The 15,659-nt window shown below is 47.1% G+C and overlaps 1 long non-coding RNA gene across 1 annotated transcript; it reads left to right on the top strand.

The window, feature by feature from the left end:
* Positions 1–2,578: 2,578 nt before the first annotated feature.
* Positions 2,579–15,187, top strand: LOC107182585. Its single transcript, XR_001513299.1, has 3 exons — positions 2,579–2,784; positions 5,258–5,309; positions 14,778–15,187. It is a non-coding gene; the product is annotated as an uncharacterized LOC107182585 (long non-coding RNA).
* The last annotated feature ends 472 nt before the right edge of the window (positions 15,188–15,659 follow it).

Raw genomic sequence — 15,659 nt, 5'->3', positions numbered from 1 at the left:
AAAAGAAGAGCTGTCTGTTGACGTGTGCTTCAGCAACGTTATTCTCTAGGTGTGGGCTGACGTGAATGGCTTCACAATACCTAAGTGATGTATTAACCCGTCCACATTGCAATGACCTGACCTTGCAGCTGAGGAACCACCAGAGTTATCTCATGGGAAGGTCTCTTTTTCAGCATCTTTGTTATAATCTCCTAGGAGAATCTAGGAGAGAAGTTCCCACTAGTTTGGCAAAACCATGTGAGAATAAAGCAAGAGCAAACAGAGAGCTTTATTATGTTTATTTTTGACCTTTGGGGAAAATTAATTTCTACTTGAATTATTTTTTAGCTGTTATTATTAATAAGACATAATATAAAATTTTGGACAAGAAAATCTCTGACTACACAATCTCAGCACCCTAACATGCAAAATATTTTCCATTCCAGTCTCCAAATGTATACAAATTTTAATCAGCTTTCGTGAAATGCCCCTACAATTGTGTATCCTGAATTTTCTCTGAACAATACATCATAAACACTTTTTGTGTTGTTATTTAGTTGTCATCATAATTTTAATGGTTGAGTAGCATTTCAAAGTATATTGATACTGATAAATAAAATAATATTGTAACATTATGGAAAAAACACAACCCTAAGATGTAGGCATTTAAAAAATTATATGTTGCTCTTGCTGGTGTGGCTCAGTGTTTGAGCATCATCCAATGAACTTGGAGGTCACAGGTTCAATTCCTAGTCAGGGCACATGCTCAGGTTCTGGGCTTGACCCCTAGTAGGAGGCATGCAGGAGGCAGCCGATCAGTGATTCTCTCTCATCATTGATGTTTCTGTCTCTCCCTCTCCCTTCCTCTTTGAAATCAATAAAAACAAGTTTTTTAAAAAGTTATGTGTTATTACTTGCCTGACCAAACCAATAGCCATTTTTCCCTTTGTGCTTTATATACTTTGAAACTCATTAAATACATTAGAATAAAATCAGTTTATCTCATCTTTGAATCCTTAATTTTTAGTCAGTAGATATAAACTCTCCATTGCATGGATCATCTTGCTGGGCTTAGAACATTAAACAGATATTAAGCTCTCTCTCCCTGTTATTTTCTGTTCTCCAGCCGGGTCCCCTGCATTCCCACAGTTTAAAGTTTATTTCAAACTTTATTTTTATCATGTTCTTTGTTTCTGTTAGATAACATGCATGTAATTGTGAAAATAAATTCAGATGAAGGCTGCCTTTTGGAGAGATGGGTGCATCATAGAATGACTTGGTCTGTGGAAGGAGGCATTCTTCCACAGTAAAATATTTGTGGGAATACAGTGATATGGTTATTTTAGAGCTAGAGGCCCAATGCACAAAAATTTGTGCACTCGGGGAGGTCCCTCAGCTCGACCTATGCCCTCTTGCAGTCTGGGACCCCTCGGAGGATGTCCACCTGCTGGCATAGGCTTGCTCCCAGCCATGGCAGGCAGGAAGCTTGGCTTCCTCCATCACTGGGGCAACCAAGCCTCCTGCTTGCTCCAGCTCCATGGCTGCTGGCCACCATCTTGGTTGGGTTAATTTGCATATAGTCACTCTGATTGGCTGATGGGCGTGGCTTAAGGCATAGAGAAGGTATGGGCAATTTGCATATTTGTCTTTTATTAGTGTAGATAATTAGAGAAACAAAATCCCCCTCCCCCTCCTCCTCCTTCCTCCTGCTCAGCTTGAAGATGATAAGGATGAAGACTTGTACTATGATCCACTTCCATTTAGCAGATAGTAAATAACCACGGTGTCCCAGTTAATAAACTTACCTAGCGTGTGTGCGTGCATGAGTGCGTGCGTGTGAGCGAAAACCTACTAACCGTGTGGCAATGACTGGGTGAGATGTTTTGTGGCATCATCGTGGGCAGGACGTGCGGGAAGGGGACGGCTGCCTCCGCGGGATGCAGGATGCGGTGCTGGTTTCCTCCCGCTGAGGGGTTGGCGTGTGTGATGCCATCGCCATGCAGTGTGCCCTCCTCCCTCCTCACTCTGCTCCATCCTCGCTCTGTCCTCATGACTTTGGGGCCCCACGTGCCTCGCTGTGCGGTGACTGCCACACCGGGAACCGGGAGCCGCCACTGCGCAGGCCTCTTGCAGGCCCAGGCCCAGCCACTGGGCCGCGTGTGGCTCCCCGAGGCTGACCAAGGCCATGGCCTCGCTGCTGTTCCTCCTCAGACCATCCCGCCCGTGACCACGTGGCTTCCTTCTCACATGCCTTTCGCTGCACTGTCCGGTTTCGGATACTGCGACCTGATGCAGGTGCAGACAGGACAGTCACCCATGAGCAGACGGTACACTTAGGGCGTCACCAGATGTGGGACACAACAGTCCATGTGCTCTCTCTTCCTCGTGGTTTTCTTAATTACACTTTTCCCAGTTCGCCTTCTTATAAAAAGAATTGGAGGATTAAATGAGAAAATGGCTTTGAAAGTACCTGGTTAACCTGGGCCCTGAAACACATGTAATATTTTTATATGATTTCAATTAAAGTGCAAACATTTTACCTGTTAAAGAAAAAGCATTAATCGCCATTTTAAAGTAAGATAATTATAGGAGATTTAAAACTTGTGTCTTGTTGTTTTAAACTGAATTCTTTCATCAGTTCCTTCTTTGTGTAACGTAAGTGACATCTGTCCATCTGGGACTCGTAGGAGCGTGGGAGGCATCTGACGGGATGAGCCCCCCAGCTCCTCACCTGCCCCCAGGCTGTGTCTGAAGGTCACCTGACCGTCACCACACAGGAGCGCCAGCTTTCACACGTGGAGCCAGGTGGGTCGGGGAATGGACCAGCTTGTCCAGACCCAGAAAAGGGAGAGAAAGCGCTCAGGACTGGTTTCTTTTTGTTTCAGATTTATGTCCAAGTTTGTCGCTTTCCCAGAAATACCATTTCTATGAGCCAACAGCCTACACACGGCTCTTCAGGTGACCCTAATCCCAGCGAGGAGGCCCCCCAGCCTCCGGCAGTCTGCTTCCTCGGTTTCCCCTTCCACCTTCGCTGATGTAGTCCCACAGGAGCTTGGCCCAAAGACGGACAGCTTTTTTTTCTCTGCCATGATAATAAACACACAGTTATGAAATAGCGTAAATGTGCATATAAAAACATCCAGGAAAGCCAACCACAACAGTGGCCCAGCCAAGCTCAGCAGATCATCCACGACCCTGAGAATCCAAGTGTAGAACTCAGTCCCCAGAGGCGGGTTCAAGCAATGCTTAAACAAACATGAAAACCTTAAAAAAAAACTTTATGCACAAAATTCAATTGCAATTTTGTGTTTTTCCTTTTGAAATAATTTTAGACTTACAGATAATTTGCAAAAATAATACATAGATTTCCCACACACCTTTCACCCTTGCTCTAATGTTACTCTTATGTAATCATGCTATAATTTTCAAAACTGCTCATTAAACCACAGCTTTATTTGGATTTCATGTCTCTCCATCAATGTCCTCAATATGCGTTCTGATGCCACAATTAAATCCCAGGCCCAGGATCTAGGAGAAGGTCCCTGTGCGCTCAGCTGTGTCCTCTTGGTCTTGCCCGCAGCTGACGGCCCTCAGTCTAGTGCATGTCATGTGAGACCCCCCTGGATGGTGCTGGCAGTTACTTTGCAGACTGTCCCTCAATATCTCATAGGGATGACATCACACTGACCATTTGGCTAAAGTGCCATCTACTGGGTTCTCCATCCTCAGGTCACTACTTTTTCCTGTGTAATCAATTATCATCTTGCAGAGATACTCTGGTGCTACATATAATCCTTTGACCATGAATTTTGCATCCACAGTGGATCTTGCCACCAAGAACTATTACTGTAGGGTTTGAATAAAAGTTTAATATTTCCCTGATTCTTTTTACATTTACTCTCTGTACTTCTGTGAGGAAGAGCTGCCTTCTCCTCACTTATTTATTGATTCACTAGAGGCCTGGTGCACAAAAGTTTGTGCACTTGGGGGGTGGGGGAGAGGTCCCTCAACCTGGCCTGCACCCTCTCACAGTCTGGGACCCCTTGGGAGATGTCCTACTGACAGCTTAGGCCCTCTCACCACGGGGAGTGGGCCTAAGCTGCAGTCAGACATCCTTAGCGCTTCTGAGAAGATGGGAGAGGCTCCCGCCACTGCCACTGTGCTCGCAGCCATCAGCCCCGCTTGTGGCTGAAGGGAGCTCCCCCTGTGGAAGTACACTGACCACCAGGGGGCAGCTCCTAGGTTGAGCATCTGCCCCCTTGTGGTCAGTGCATGTCATAGCGACTTGTCCCACCATTAGGGTCAATTTGCCCATTACCCTTTTATTATATAGGATTATTTATATCAGGGTTAACTCATGTATGTTTATGTTATCTATATATATAAAAGCCTAAGTGACCGAAGGACCGAATGACCGGTTGATCAGTTGCTATGATGCGCACGGACCACCAGGGGGCAGATGCTCAATGCAGGAGCTGCCCTCTGGTGGTCAGTGTGCTCCCACAGCGGGAGTGCTGCTCAGCTGACTGACAGGTGCCAGACACAGGGCTCACAGCTGGCTGCTGCAGCCCGGAGACCGCAGCAGGGTGGTAGCAAGCCTACCAAGCAGCGGTGGCAGGTGCAGCAGGGCCGGGATGAGCAGGAGTGGCAGGCGGCATCGGACTGCCAGTTTGGGTCTAATCCCTGTAGGCTACACCGAGGGACCCCACCAGTGCACGAATCTGTGCACCATACCTCTAGTTTTATTATAAAATAGAATTTTTATTATTTATTTTGTTGACCAAATGATTCCAGCTCTGGGCATTGGGAGCTCTCTCAGGTGGGCCCCTTTCCATGTCTCCACACCCTCTGTGAGTACTTCTGGTTTCTGGCAACACACGTTCTCCAAGGTGCCCTGGTTCCTTCTTACTGGCATTACGATGGCATCTCAATATCTCAGCGGTATTTAGGAACCAGATTGGGGGCTGGGTGAGCTCATAGCCTCTGGGGTGCTGTTGCTTCTGGGCCCTCCCAGCGGCTGGAGCAGAAATGTATTTGTCGGCTCACCCATGTGCACACTTCCTGCGTCTGCCTACCTTTGTACTTACTTGTGAAGCCATGAGTTCACGTTGCTGTCATTCTAATTGCTTTCTCTGATCATGGGAATCATGGACTTCCTTTTCTCTGAGGTGTGTTTTCTGTTTGTTCAACCCCAGTAGAACTCCAGTCTGGGTTTTTCTTCTTGTTCTATGTCACTTTTATGTTCTTGAATACTGTTTAAAATAATGTTTTCTTGCAGGGTGGCTCTCCAAAGACTGGCGGTCAATTTCGTGGAAAACTGCTCTTTGGAGGTGAGTGCTAACATCCCAGCCCCTCAGCTGTTTGTTTGAGCTGTGGAGGCACAGATGCTGTGCGAGTGGCCAGGTTTCAGACAGGTGCCCAATCCAGCTCCAGAGCATCTGAGTCAGACCCAGCCCACCTTCTCCTGCTGGCACCAGACATGTCTGTGGTGCTGCGTGCACTGTGATCTGTGGTGCATTTTGCTAGTGCTGCCTGGATGGCCCACGAGCCATGTCACCTCTGCAGCCTCACATTCGCACGGCACTGGAGGGGGAAATGCCAGGGAGAGAGGACAGGCGGAAATGCCCAGTGTTCTCGGGTCCTAAGGAGAGAACTGTTTCGTGAAGATGGTTTCAGATCTGCAGGACCCTGTGGGGCTTATCCAGGGTCTGCTGGCCCCAAGGGGCCCCTTTCAACTCCATGGCTCCCATGTTGTGCTGGTTGCCACCAAGCCCTCAAACAGCGGTCACATGACCTTCCCTGGTTGTGTGGACGTGACCCTCTTGTTGTGGGGGTGTTCTTGTCCAGGGGTTTTCTGAGGCCTCCAGTGCTGGCCACAGCAGTGGTGTCGGGGGTAAGGCGGGATGAACGTAGGGTGGCATGAAAACACTTAGACCCTCGGTTTTTGGTTTTTGGTTTTCCCCCAAGGTTCACTAGTTTTCCTGAAGAAATGCTTTTTAGCTTGTTGTGTACCTTTGGTTAGTCTTTAGAGTTCAGAAATGGTTCATGGCTATTTTTCACAGTTTTTACAAGGTTTTTACATTGTTTTTTGGAGAGAGAATTGCTGAGCTCCTTACTTTGCCTTTCTGTTACTCACTGGCCATCACAGTATTTTTCCTTTCCTTGCCCTAAAATAGATATTTCACTGAAGGCTGACTGTGAGTTAAGAGTCTGGAAATTCTTAAGTCATCATGTTTGCTTTACAAAGCGATTCCTTTGCCACTTGTATTTATTCAACTTGGGAAACAGGTTGTGGGGCTGGGAGAAAACGCTGACTCGTATTCATCCCAGTTAAATGGGATCATGTTAGACTTGCTTTGCTCTAGTTTGTGAAGACATTTAGATACCGATCTGTCATTTTACATATTTGTAATCCCTGAAAAATTTGCTTAATCTGAGAATAGCATCATGAAAACCTTTATAGTGAAACTCAACATGCTAATGACAATTTTGAGTAGGAATAGGCCCAGAAAGGCCAATCTTCGTTCTAATTTTCCACAACATTAACCTGTAACGTCACATATCTCAGATTGTGTGTTTTACAAGGCCCCCAATTTAGCTTCAGTGAAATTAAAGCAATGATTTGTTTGTTTGTTTGTTTTTTAGCTTCAGTGAAATTAAAGCAATGATTTGTTTTGGGTTTTTTTAAATGGTTTTTTTTGGTTTGTTTTTTTTGTATATTTTTATTATTGATTTTTTTACAGACAGAAAGGGACAGGGATAGAGAGTTAGAAACATCGATGAGAGAGAAACATCGATCAGCTGCCTCCTGCACACTCCCTACTGGGTATGTGTCTGCAACCAAGGTACATGCCCTTGACAAGAATCGAACCTGGGACCCTTCAGTTCGCAGGCCGACGTTCTATCCACTGAGCCAAACCGGTTAGGGCAGTGGTCGGCAAACTGCGGCTCGGCAAACTGTGGCTCGCAAGCCACATGAGGCTCTTTGGCCCCTTGAGTGTGGCTTTTCCACAAAATACCGACTTCTGCGCATGGGCCACGAAGTTTCAATCGCACTGTACATGCGCACGTGGTATTTTGTGGAAGAGCCACACTCAAGGGCCAAAGAGCCGCGTGTGGCTCGCGAGCCGCAGTTTGCCGACCACGGTGTAAGGGCAGCAATGATGTTTTATTGATTGTACATAGAATTGTTTGATTAGTAGCTTAGAAAGAATTGAGCCCAACACAGAGCTGACTGTCAGATCGATTATGGAATTCATTTCATGGAGTCTCTCTAAATAATTCTACTCGTGGACAGGTTCAGGGGTGAGCCGTGACGAGCTGTCAATGCCCATTGCTCCCCTGACTGCAAGTCCCATGGGGCCCCTTAGAGGTCAGGAGATGCATGCCTGTGGGGGAAGGAGAGGGGGCAGGGAGGGGCCAGAGCAGGGTGGGTCCTCCTAGGAGAGAGAGCTCCTGCTGGGACATGGAGGGTAGTGAGGGTGAGGGCTTTAAAGGCTGGGAGTTGGGAGGTCTTAGGGAAGATCTCAATAGATAGTCATCATCTTTCCAGGTGTGCTTTTCAGGGTCACGGTCCCCACTGATGGGTCAGCACCAGGACAGGGCTTGTTAATCATTGGAGCTGGTTCTGGTCACCAGCCTGGTTTTGCTGCTTCTCTGGGCCTGGCCCTGAAAGAGAACTGGGGCCTAGATGTTATCTCCAGAGAGGAAAGGTCCAAACCGCATGACCAACAACGTGCCAGAGGAGGAAAGGCCACCTTGGGGGTGAGGCCCGGCACCGGCTTTGCCCGTTGCTAGGCACCTGGTGGCCTTATGCACCTGCTGTAAACTGCTTGGCCAGTTTGTTCGGCTCTGTCTCAGTTTCCCCATCCCACCTGCCAAGACATTTTCCCGGCTTCTTACTGTCCTGCCTCCTAGTGACTCCTCTTTCTGGGTCAAACATTGTTCCAGGCATTGCCCGGGCAACACATCCAACCTCAGAAGTGGATATTATTGTTTTTTCTTTTCACCAGGAGAGAATTGAAGCTCAGAATCACACGTCTAACCTCTGAAACCCGTGCCCGGGAAGGGGGCTTGCAGATCCTTGCCCAGATATGCCGTTTCCAAACACGCCATAAACTCAGGGCCTGGGAGCACGTTTCTCTCGGGGCCGGAGCCCTCTGCCCAGACGGCGTTTGGGCCACTGTATTGCAGCAGAAATACGTGAGGCCTTTGTCAGATCAAAATGCCAAAATAGAAGGTGTGTCTGTTTTCCTGTCACACCGCATTCAGAATCCATGACTCAGGATTGGCACGGGGCACAGCCCCAGGCAGCTAGCTCCCAGACCAGGGAGGGTTTGTTTTGCTGCAGCTGGCAGCCTGGCTGACCAGGGCCTGTAGGAATGCAACACCCCAAAAAAGGACCCTTGCATTTTGGAGAATTTTGTTTACATGACACTAAGCCCCAAATGACCTTAAATTCTAAGTAAAAGTTCCATGGGCAATTTGTATGAGAAGCCTGTTTTTAAAGGAAAATAAATTATATGACAGTTTCATTATATGTATTACAAACTAGACCAGTGAACATTTTAGTCAACATTTAAAAATACTTAATTAGGACCTTTCAGTACATGAAGCTTACATAACAAAATCTAGCAGGAATCTATAAAATCTAAACACACGTCCAAGAGAAAGGGTGGTGCCTGGGAATGTGCAGGCCTGGCTTTCAGGGCTCAGCTGTGGGACGTGACTAGTCTCTCCACGTGTCTCCCGTTTCCTCCACAAAGTCTCTGCTCACGGGAACTTCCACGACTCGCTGGGCGGTCTGCGTCCTCTGGCACTTGGCGAGTGGCATCTGCTTAGCATACGGTGACAATAAAGACAAGGTCATGACACCAGTCCCAGGGCTGTGCAGTGTTAGCCTGGCGCTGCGCCCCTGCCGCCCTGGCAGGCCCTGATTCCGGCGCAATGGCACCCCCTCTTGTCGGGAACAAGAGCAATTCGGCCGTAGTGGCACCGTCAGCCACCCACGTGGGGACTGAGACAGTGGTGTTTATTCGAGGGGGTCACTGCACTTTCTGTAGTGGGGGTGCCTGTCCTTTGGGTAGAGTTTCCAGGTGGCGCGAATGGGAACACATGTGAGCCTCATGGGCTGTATGAACGGAGGCGCGGATGTCTGTCTGCGCAAGCATCAGGCCTCCATCTTTTCGGAAGACAGTTTGGCTCTCGTTGCTCTGAGGTCGCAGTAAAAGGCTCCAGTAGTGAGGCTGTGACGCAGATGTGTCCTTTGGTGTCAGCATGTCTTCCACCTCCACACAGATATTTATAAATTGCTGGGGCAGGATTTGCTGGGAAGGACTCTCTGGCACTGTCTCCATCCACGGTGCATGTCCTCCGTGGTGCCCTTGTCCCAGAGGCTTGAGAAAGGAAGAGAGAGTCAGGTCTGACGAGTACAGAAGTGCCCTGGTTCCAATGGAGTCAACCTGGGTTAGGAGCATAGCCCAGGCTCCAAGTACCATGTTTGTTCTTTGCCTGGATGGCTTGTGTGTGTGCGTGCACAAGCTCATGTGTGCGCACATATATGTGCACACGAGCGCACACATTTGTGAACATGGGTGTGTGCATGCACCTGCACACATGTGTGTACATGACTTTTATACATGCGATGCTTGTGTGTCCACATGTGTGTGCATGCACACATATTCTGCATGTGTGTGCATGCATGTGTGTGTGGCACATTTGCTTATTTTAGCATCCAGAAATCTGACAAGAGTCTTGCCTACAGTTTTTATGAGAGCATAAATTCATTTTAATTTCTTGTCATGGATATTTTGTGCAGCTATCTGGGTCATTCCTTCCGAGTGAGGGTTTAATTGCTTCACATCTGGGATATTTCAAGTTTATCCTTCTTGGGATCCATGTCGTGAATGGAAAGTACCAACTTCTGCACATGGGCCACGAAGTTTCGATCGCACTGTACATGCGCGCCCGCACGTGGTATTTTGTGGAAGAGCCACACTCAACGGGCCAAAGAGCCGCATGTGGCTTGCGAGCCGCAGTTTGCCGACCACGGGTTTAGGGGCTTTCTTGGGGTCATTTGATGGGAGTCGGTCCGTGTGCTGAAGATTTCCCCGATAGTAGAAGGCGGTGTCTTTGTTCCAGTCGATTTCCTTTCTCTAGAGAACATCTCTCCACCCCTCTTTGGAAGGCCCAGGCTTGGTTGCTGCAGGGAGAGTTGAGGTGGGGAGTGAGGCTGATCCACCATGCGCTGTTGGTTCTCCAGGTGCCTCGCTACCGTGTGTGCCCCAGGAGGCCCCACACTGGCTTCCTTAACTGTTGTGTTAGTTTCAGGTCACCTTTCACCTCCCGCTGGTCACTGTCCCTGGTGACAGTCATACAAGCAAACCTCTTCCTTCCTAATGACCTATGATGTTATCTTTTCATGTAGTTATTGGTCATCTGTGGATCTTTTTTAAAAATATATATTTTATTGTTTTTTTACAGAGAGGAAGGGAGAGGGACAGAGAGTTAGAAACATCGATGAGAGAGAAACATCAATCAGCTGTCTCCTGCACACCTCCTACTGGGGATGTGCCCCCAACCAAGGCATGCCCTTCACCGGGATCGAACCTGGGACCTTTCGGTCTGCAGGGTGACGCTCTATCCACCGAGCCAAACCAGTTAGGGCCATCTGTGGATATTTGTACATTTTTGGTGAGGTGTCTGTTCAGATCTTCTGCCCATTTTGAATTGGGTGTTTTCTTACCATCTTTTTAAGAGTTCTGTGTATATTTTGGATACAAATTCTTTATCACATGTTCTGCAAATATTTTCTCCCAGTCTGTGGCTTGCCCTTTTATTTTGTAAATAGTATTTCCAGAATAGAAGTGTTTAATTGTAATTTTAGATTTAAATAAATCATAAAATCTTTAAGTTTGGAAAATATCCCAGTGTTAGAGCCCTGAACTATGAAAACTGAATTATAATTCTAAAGTGCTTGGGTTTTCATTCAGAAAAACATATTCCCTGGGTACTAAGAATGAGACATTTCATCTGTAGTCTTTATGTAGCAAGCGGTGTGATATTAGCATAATAGACACTATTGCAAATACATGTGGCCTTTTCTTTTGTCTCAAAACCAAGATCAACCGTGTGTAACTGGAACTTCATCCAGCACCTGCTGGGGTTTGTCAGCTTAAACCCAAGGCAGGTCCAGAGAGAGGGGACGCACAGTGGAGGCAGCCCCTGTCCAATCTCATTATCAGGAGGCTCTGTCTGTGAGGCGACTTGTGTTCCCTCCGACGTGCTCCCATGTGTGTGCCTTTACCCACTGGAGCCACAGATAAGTGTCCACACGCCTTTCTTACGTGACTTCATGCCAAGCCTTTGCACAGCCACGTGCCCTGCAGGAAGGTCATTATTTTGTGCTTCTGAAAAGTCTAATACTCAATTGTATTATCAAGCATCCATTCCAGGCAGGAAAGTGTTGAAATCAGATTCAAACTAAAAGTTTGGTGTGCTGATGTGCAGCTGTTTTAGAGCTTGACTGGAGTATTCAACACCACCAGTGACAGGTGGGGATCATACACGGAAAACGAATAATCGGTGTTTGTAAAATGGAAATGTCATCATCGCTTCTGGATACTCCAGTAAACAGGACTCCTAGGCAGCAAGGCCTGGGGGGGAACAGTCGCTTCCAAATTTCCTCTGCATTTATCATGAGGGAAAAGTTCCATCTCCTCACACAAATCAAGATTTGATTTACTACTCGGACTCGCCAAAGGCCCACACAGCATGGAGAGCAGCCAGAGCATGAAGTGGGAAAAGCAGATTTATTTATTGTCCGGGGAATCTCTTCTGACCGGGATGGGTTCCCATCCTTGTGAGGCAGTAAATTATATACTGTGGCTGCTTTAATGCAAAACAAGTTGTTTATTTCTGCATTGCAGTTTGATGATTTTTAGAGCGTGGATTCCATTGGCTCTGGGCAAAAGAAAAGGGCTCAGTGGAAGAGGGGGGGGGAAATGACAAAAAACGGTGTGAAAGTGCTGACAGGCGAGACCCGTCCGTCCATCCGTCCCGGTGCTCTGAGCAGCAGGGCCTGGGGCTGAGCCTGGGCAAAGCAGGAGGACCAGGGCTCCCAAATCCCAGGGGTGGAGAGCCTGGCCCCCAACTCCTGGCATGGCCTCAGGGTGGCTGGGAAAGGTGTAAGGAGAAGGGCCACACTCAGGTCAAGAGGGAGGAGGGGAAGGCAGAACAGGCAGGGAGCGTAGTCCTTCCTACGGCCAGCCTGTGGAAGCCAGAGCTGGGTGCCCTCTCTTGGCTTCCGGCTTCCTGCTTGGCCCTCCCCAGGTCACTCCCTGGGAATCAAGGATGATCACAGAGTCTGGGGGCACAGAGTGTGTGTGTGTGTGTGTGTGGTGGGGGAGAGGGGCGGCCGCCTGGCAGGTGCGGGGATATTCACACACCTCCTAACAGAGGCTCCCTGCTGGCCAGGCAGGGCTCAGTGTCCTGGTCCCACCAGCAGAGGGCGCCCTGCTGGCCAGTTGCTCACGCAGATTGTTACCATAACAAACACATCTGTGGGCTCCCATCAGCTTCAGCCTTCTAGTTTATAAGCCTTGATCAGTCTGGTTCACATTCCCCCCACTTCTCAAAACCAAAGTTCTGAATGAAGGCAAACATGTTTGGTCACCCCTCTGGGCATAGACCAGGCTGATCCCACCTCCTCGTCATCACCCTGGAGAGTGTTCTGGCGGAGATGCTGCATGTGGCTCAGTCCTCCCCCTTGGGGCCCTCATGGACCAGGCAGCTCCCGGTATGTTAGCCGCCTCAGCATAAACGTCATCAATTCCTACATTACCACCCACTGCCTTACATTCCAAGTTTCTCTGTCCCTTCCAGCTCTTTGAGGCCTCATGGAGCAAGACACCGTGTCCTACGTTGTCTGTGTCCCTGACCCAGACAGACTCGGAGTCAGACACTCTGGAAAGGCGTCCCCACGCCCCGTTCCCCACAGCTGCTACCAGCCTCCAGGGAGCTTGCCAGCCCTCAGAGCTTAATGGAATAAGTAAACTTCTGTCTTAGTGTTGTTGTGAAAGGCACACAGGTAATGAGGTGAAAGCACCTAGCACGTGACTTGACACATTAAATTTTCAGTGAATGGTAGCTATTGGTATAGGTGAAGAAATGAATGAAAGATTTAATAATTCCACCAAATCAAGATTATGAGGACCTTTTACAGGCAAGATTGAAATTTAAGTATCACTGATAATATAGTATCAGATTTCTTTTTTTGAAAGTAGGTTTTTATTGACTTCAGAGAGAGGAAGGGGGAGAGAAAGAGAGAGAGAAACATCCATGAGAAACATCAGTTGGCTGCCTCCTGCGTGCTTCCTGCTGGGGAACCTGCAACCTGGCACCTGCCCCGAAGGGGAATGGCATCCTGACTTCCTGGTTCATGGGACAATGATCAACCACTGAGCCACAGGCCGGGCTCAAGATTTCTTTTAAAATTTTTGCTACAAAATAACGGTTTGAACTTGGGAACCTACAGACAGACAGACACACACACACACACACACACACACACAGTAAATGAAGCTGTCAAGGACTGTGGTGCAATGAGAATTTCAAATATTGATTAATAAACTGCACTGTGTTATGTGCGATTCTTTGGCCTATCTACTCTGGGCAAAAATAGAACAATTTCCAGGAAGCCCACTAGATGTAGCTACTGAGTAAGCTTGCTGTGCAGTGAGTATAAACTGGTGTTTGTCTTTAAGGAAGATTTATCCTGCAATGATAGGAAAACTCCTGCTTTTGGACTTATTTTTGCAATAAACAGGACATAAAGAACTTGATAACACTAGAAATAGAGCTGAGAAGACTAATGTACATAACATCCAAATTCTGATTATTATTCAGAAGAAGAATTCTATGAAACCAGAAAGCCATAAAGGAACAGATCGGTTTTTATTCAACATCACCCAGAAGATCCAAGTTCACAGAGAAGCACAGAGTGTGCCTTGCAGTTCAGAATTGCCAACTCGCTCCTTCTGAAGCTTCAATACCCAGCTCAAATGTTTTTTTCAAAATCCTCTTACCCATTTTTTTCTTATGTCCTCATCTACCTGCAAAAAAATGCTTGCAAATTTGATCTGGCTGTGTGCCCAGGAAGAGAACATGACTTCAAGTAATTTAATGTCATCTGTTAAGTTTTTCTTATAGGATAGTGGAGTAGTTGAGAGTTCTCTGAAGTGGGACTGCCTACGGGGGTTAAACTTCTCAGATTTCCTCTTCTTATCAATGTGGCCTTGAGCCAGTTACTGACCTGGTCTCTGCCTCGGTTTTCATTAACAGCAGCGGGCATTTTCCCAGTGTTTTAATTTTCCACTCACTTATTCTGTGAGGTCAGGGCCATTATTAGCCCGAACTTACTGTGCCCCTGGATTCTAGGCAAGTGAAGGTCAGAATGTGTGTGCTCAGTGCTTCTCATCACTGCTGTGCTGCCCGGGGATGTGTCTCCTCAGGGAGCCGCAGAAGGAAATGGAATCGCTCGCGTTGGGTATGAAGCCAAGTGCCCAGCTCTACCGTGAGCTTTCAGTGATCTGCTGCTGCTGATGATGATTGAGGCTTTGGTTTTAATCAAACATTTTAAAAATAAGAAGACCTTCTAGGAACCCAGAACTGGCTAAAATAGTTGAAGTTTTAAAATGTTCACGATGAACTTATATTTTATCATAATAGACAACTGCGAATACGCATGCTTCTTGGTCACAAGAATCTTTGTATGAAGTCTTATTTTTGTCGTCATGCAGGAGCCTTAGGTCCACACAGCTCACCCTTGGTTTGGACCAGCTTCATCAGAATAGCTCCTCCTCTCCCGTTGCCCAATCCTGTGATATCCCATTTTAGTCATGGTGCAAAACAGCAAGAAAGTTCCAGGACGTTCTTCAAAGGAAGCTGTCAATGTTGACACTTGATAAATTATATATTTCTGCTAAAAACAAAATAAGGGAGTTTAAATGTGTGCCCGGCTTCTTGCTCACAATGCAATCATGGATATTGCCCAACAGGGACGGAAGTCAGGTGCTCACAGAATGTGACTCACTCTAATGTCTTACTTCACTTCATATGAAAATTGCCTATTCTCCAAAAGAGATTTTTTTCTAAATTCAATAAACACTTCTCTTTACACTTTGCAGGGCCTGTGGCCCAACCCTTTTTATCCTGTCATCACCTATGTTGCCGGCTTCTGAGCCATGCTGTCTATGGGGCATCTTTTCGGGGGCCGATTACTCTCCTTAGAATTGCCCCAAGTCCTGGGAAGCAGTGTCTTCAGGGACGTGGGTGTAACTCCTACTGACTTTTTCCAAGAATTAAACCTGTGAAACTAAAGGCAGAAGGAGTCACTGTCCCTGCAGCAATTTTTATCAGAATTGGTAACAGCAATAAAATATTCTTCTGGGCTAATGTAGCATTTCAGAACAATTTGCATTGAAGAGTTTATCAAAACTGTGAAATCTCTTTCTCTGAATTTAGCTCTTCTCACCCTAATGAGTGTTGAAACTGATATCCACTTGGCAGACATATACATGCTCAATGTACTTAATCGTTTACCCGTTTTATTCATCTTCATTTTCCTGCAATACAGTCTGTAACATGAGTGAGATTCTTAAATATTTGTGTAATTAAAAACA

This window comes from Myotis davidii, unplaced genomic scaffold (genome assembly GCF_000327345.1).
Source record: "Myotis davidii unplaced genomic scaffold, ASM32734v1 scaffold1395, whole genome shotgun sequence".
NCBI classification, from domain to species: Eukaryota; Metazoa; Chordata; class Mammalia; order Chiroptera; family Vespertilionidae; genus Myotis; species Myotis davidii.
The sequence above is the reverse complement of the archived record's forward strand: the minus strand, read 5'-3'. Positions and strand labels throughout refer to the sequence as shown.